Below are 5148 nucleotides of genomic sequence, written 5' to 3'. Positions count from 1 at the left end.
GTAGGCTAGTTTGGTTCACTTTTGCGGCCCAATGCTGGACCCTCTGGAACATTAGAAACAAACTAACTATCGAAGGAAAACTGATTGGCAACCCCGCTGATGCTTTCTATCATATGCTTCTTCATTTACAGCACTGGAGGGTTCTGGTCAAACCGACGGACCAGGCACTGGTGGACACGGCGGTGGGCGACGTCCGGAGGCTATACACGCGGACTAGAGGCGACAGGTCTTCATGATGACGATCGTATCCGTCTCAGCGCTTGATGTGTCCGTAGCTATCTGCCTTTGTTCTTAGGATCTAGGGGATCTACTATCTACTGTTATCTTTATTTGGTGTTGTGTGGAACTGGATACTGTAAGACTCTTGTATCTGTGGTTGCCGTGTTGGCTTTATCTATAAAGCTGGGATTAGGCCTTCTCTTTAAGAAAAAATAGCTTTAGGATCGCTGATGGTCTTAGATCCTGTTCCCTAATTTTTTTAAAACTAAAACCAGACATTTTTTAATGGATTGAAAGAAATACGGTATACGCAAATCAACTCAGTAAATTATTATGTTCGGCTCTCCTCCAAAACAACGCAGGCGTCCAAATCTGGCAGAATCGAGTCGCCATGGCCGGCTCTGTCAGCCGAAGAGATACCTCATACCCGTCTCTCCTCTTCCCAGGACGTGTTCAAGCCCGGATGGGATCTGCGGCAGGTGGTCGCACCGCAGCCTTCACGGCCGTGCCCCCGTCGAGACTGCCGCCAGCCGCACTCCGGCACGTATCTCGCATGCAGAATGGCAAGTGTCGCTGTTGACACTAAGACAAAAGCCCTAGTTAGCCACGCGGCGACGCCCATCCTTCTCGCGTTTCACTGCGGCCAATTTCTTGTTTTAAATCGGCTGAGGAAAGCCCTATTCTCTCAGTCTTGTCCCCCTTTTAAATGTCAACGAACAGCGGCGGTGCTGTAAGTGTAGCTCCTTGTGCTGATTGATCATGGCGCTGCCGCTCCTCCTCTTCCTCCTCCTGCTGCCACCCTTGCCGAGAGACGCCGCTGCTACGCTCACCCGCCGCGACTTCCCGGAAGGCTTCATCTTCGGCGCTGGATCCTCGGCCTACCAGGTATATCATATATGATGTTATATGTACATCTAATCTGAGTTTCGTGTTTTGGAGACTGACCAGTAGCTCTTTATTTTTAAACATTTAAAATTTGTACTTTAAGAGTTTGAAAAAATCTGAAATAAAATTTTAGAGGTAGCCAATGATGTATATATGGTACAATGGTGTAAAACCTCAAGGCAAACTAATTTGTATTCTAGATTACACGAAATTAATATTGACAAAATCTGACAAATTTTATAGTCTTGAAATGTGCACTATTCACTATAAAATTTGTTAAATTTGTCATTTTTGAAGTAGTTTGTATTGAGATTTTACATCGTTGTAGACTTGTAGTATACATCATCTGCTATCTCTAAAATTTTGTTTCGATTTTTTTAAAACTTCAAAATATGAATTCGAAATGTTTATACATAAAGGGCTACATCTAGCTCAGCCTCTGTTTTAAGTTTTCACATCTAAGTGAGCATTGCTAGTGGTTTATTGGCGTTTTATTTGAGGTCACCATGACACACTAATCTTCTTAGATGACCTAGGTGGAAGGGGCTGCTGCAGAAGATGGAAGAAAGCCCAGCATCTGGGACACCTTCACTCATCAAGGTCAATTCAGATAATGATTTCTATATATATGCTCATCCCTCGTTACAAACTTACATTTCTACAACTGCAAAATATTACCTTGTGATGGCCTCTGGGGTCTAGGTTATGGAATGTTTTGATGATGACAGGTTATGCTCCTGACAAATCTACCGCCAATGTTGCAGCAGATCAGTATCATCATTACAAGGTTAGTTCTGTCTTCATCTATACTGATTACTGTCAAAGAAAAACGCTATGTGATTTACCCTGGTTTGCCCTTTCTTTTTTGGAAAAGCGACATGGCATCATGCTTTCAATTTTCTGTTTAGATTTCTTACTCCATGCTAACTAATTAAACGAACTTGATTTTCTTTTTTCACATTAGGATGATGTAAAGCTTATGCATGAAATGGGTTTAGATGCATACAGATTCTCCATTGCATGGCCCCGGCTTATTCCAGGTACCCAATCAGTAGTTGAGAGCACATCTCTGAAATATTGTGATACTGAATGCCACATTGTGTAGATGGAAGAGGAAAGATCAATCCTAAGGGTTTGGAGTACTACAACAACTTAATAGATGAATTGATACTCCACGGTAAAGATCAATTTGTCTAACGGACATGACATAAACATTTTGCTGTACTGTCAAATATTCCCCACATGGACATGTCTTTCATTCTTACCTCGATTCCTCACATGTGTTGCAGGCATACAACCTCATGTCACAATCTACCATTTCGATCTCCCTCAATCTCTTCAGGACGAATACAACGGACTGGTCAGCCCCAGATTCATGTAAGTGCAACCAGTGTGGCACGACATGATACCTACAAAACAAAACTGGATGATGATGCAGATCCATAATTTTTTGATGCTTTTAATTAATTCGATTGTGTTGTGATGCAGTGATGATTACACTGCATACGCGGACACCTGCTTCAAGTGCTTTGGGGATAGGGTGAAGCATTGGGTCACCATCAACGAGCCCAACATCGACACTATAAGTGGCTTTGACACCGGCGTGCTGCCACCACAACGTTGCTCCTCTCCCTTTGGTGAAAACTGCACCGGAGGGAACTCCACGACTGAACCGTACATAGCCGCTCACCATCTCCTGCTTGCGCATGCCTCAGCAGTATCCCTGTATAAGGACACCTACCAGGTTCGTCACAATAGATACTGTAGTTGATAGTTCGATACGATTAATTAACATGACCATGCATTTTACGCTCACTCTGTAGGCAGCTCAAAAAGGACATATTGGACTTACCCTCTTGGGTTTGTGGTCTGAGCCTGCTACCAATACACCACAGGATGCAGCTGCTGCAACAAGGATGAATGATTTTCACATTGGATGGTTAGTACTAGTGGTTGCAATGTCCAAGGTTACTGAAATGCTCTCATCGACAGTGGTCTTCAAAGCACAACTTGACCAATAATTTGTGAAGATAGAGTTGTAAGAGCTAATACCATTGCTGGACAGGTTTATGTATCCTTTGGTCTACGGGGATTATCCCCCGGTAATGAGGAGGAGGGTCGGTGCACGATTGCCAAGTTTGACAGTGGAGCAGTCGAAAAAAGTGTCCGGATCATTCGACTTCATTGGAATCAACCACTACCCAAATACTCGCACGCGAGCCAACGAGAACGCTTTCAATCTGAAGCAGAGGGACTACTACGACGACGCAGCCGTTATTGCGGGTAACTAAATTCAGCAGCTGCTGTACCTGTCAATGAAAATCAGCGTTGCTTACATTATTCAACATTTTCTTGCCTGGATTCAGTTCCCCTTACAGAAATTCAAGAGGTATATATGCTGCAGTGAAAAGCAAATTATTTCAGTAAACACAGAACATGAACCGCGTTACGGTGATGATTTTCCTTCCTTATCTTCCGAACTGTAAGGTTTGTAAGTTTTATTGATGTAGCAATGTGCAGGACAACGTTCAGTCTTCTTGGGCTTTAGGGAAGCTACTGGACCACCTGAAACTCAAGTACCGAAATCCTCCAGTCATGATCCATGAAAACGGTATGCAGACTCTGTTCGACTACCTTTAGGAATTAATTTCGCAAGGCGGAAAGAAAATAGAAGGAAAACTTAAATTCTCAAGTACTGCTTGACCTTTCTTGTTGGATGTGTTTTCCTGTTTTCTGAAGACGAGCTGATGCTGTAACATGAACTGAAAAGAGAAACGTGTTGACCTCTGTAATTTTATTTAAGAAATGGAGTATCTCTTGTTTGATAATTCAGGATACGGAGACATCCCCCAAACCCCTAGCAAGATCGAATACGATGACGACGACAGATCAGAGTTCCTGCAAAATTACCTGGAAGTTTTATATCTGTCCGTACAGTGAGTTCATTTTCCTCCAAATATATCGTCTTCATTTAACCTGATCAAAACGTGTTATCATAAATTTCAACCGAACCCATACCTCGTAAAGGATCAAGATATGCAGATTAAACCTAAACGAATACGACTGGGATCAAGTGATTCCCGATCTTGAATATTTTCTGAGAGAACTTTTTGGCTGCAGGAATGGATCGAACGCACGGGGATACTTTGTGTGGTCGTTTCTCGACGTGTTCGAGTTCCTGTATGGCAATCGCAGGCGCTACGGCCTGTGTGGAGTGGACATGAACTCCAAAGGGCGGGCGAGGTACGTGAGGAACTCTGCTCGCTGGTACTCCAGCTTCCTCAGGGGCGGCGATCTGCGTCCGGTGTCACTGTCAAGGAAATCCGACAGCGTCGCATGATCTGGCTTCTTCCATACTCCAGAAGATGATCTTTTGTAACGCGAAGCCCATGCGATAATTTTTTTAGAAAAATCCTTGTTGAGAACTGGAGTATCAAGCTGTGCCATCAACAATTTTAGACTGAGGCTCTGCACTCGCTATAATTTTAGACTTCTGTATGGTTGTAAAAGAAAAGAGACTTTTGTATGACTGGTTCAAACTAGCTCAAACTAACTCGTTTGCAGCCTCAAGGAGTGACAGCAGGAGAAGGAGCGAAAGGAAAAGAACGGCAGTCAGATCTGAGCGAAAGAAAAAAAAAAAGACTTGTATGACTGGTTCAAACTGGCATGGCATTTTGAGAGATTGGGTTTTCTTACTGTTTGTCATGGACTTCCACGTGGAAGACAAAGGTGCCGAGCAAAGTGCGAGTTTTCTTATGTCGTCTAGCTCATTAGTCCTTGCCAACTGAGTCAGTACATTATAAAAGGAATATATGGCGCAAACTCTTGGTTGTCCCTTTTGTGCAGCGACACAAGATAATTGGAGATACTCTCTACTTGATTGCACCACTGCGAGGTGTGTTTGGGCTCTTGTTGATGATGAAATTACAGAGCACATTAGTATAAATCATAGACACCTTATCACATGAAAAGATGACAATGGTCACTGTAACGCTATGGGCAATATGGAGTGCGAGGAGAAAGGCGATACACGAAGATATCTTT

At 43.3% G+C, this 5148-nt stretch overlaps 1 pseudogene; it reads left to right on the top strand.

Moving 5' to 3' along the window:
• The first annotated feature begins 610 nt into the window (after positions 1 to 610).
• Positions 611 to 4444, top strand: LOC127298307 (probable inactive beta-glucosidase 33; annotated as a pseudogene).
• The last annotated feature ends 704 nt before the right edge of the window (positions 4445 to 5148 follow it).

This window comes from Lolium perenne, chromosome 5 (assembly GCF_019359855.2).
Source record: "Lolium perenne isolate Kyuss_39 chromosome 5, Kyuss_2.0, whole genome shotgun sequence".
Taxonomy (NCBI): Eukaryota; Viridiplantae; Streptophyta; class Magnoliopsida; order Poales; family Poaceae; genus Lolium; species Lolium perenne.
Note: the sequence above shows the minus strand (reverse complement) of the source record. Positions and strands in the feature narration are given on the sequence as shown.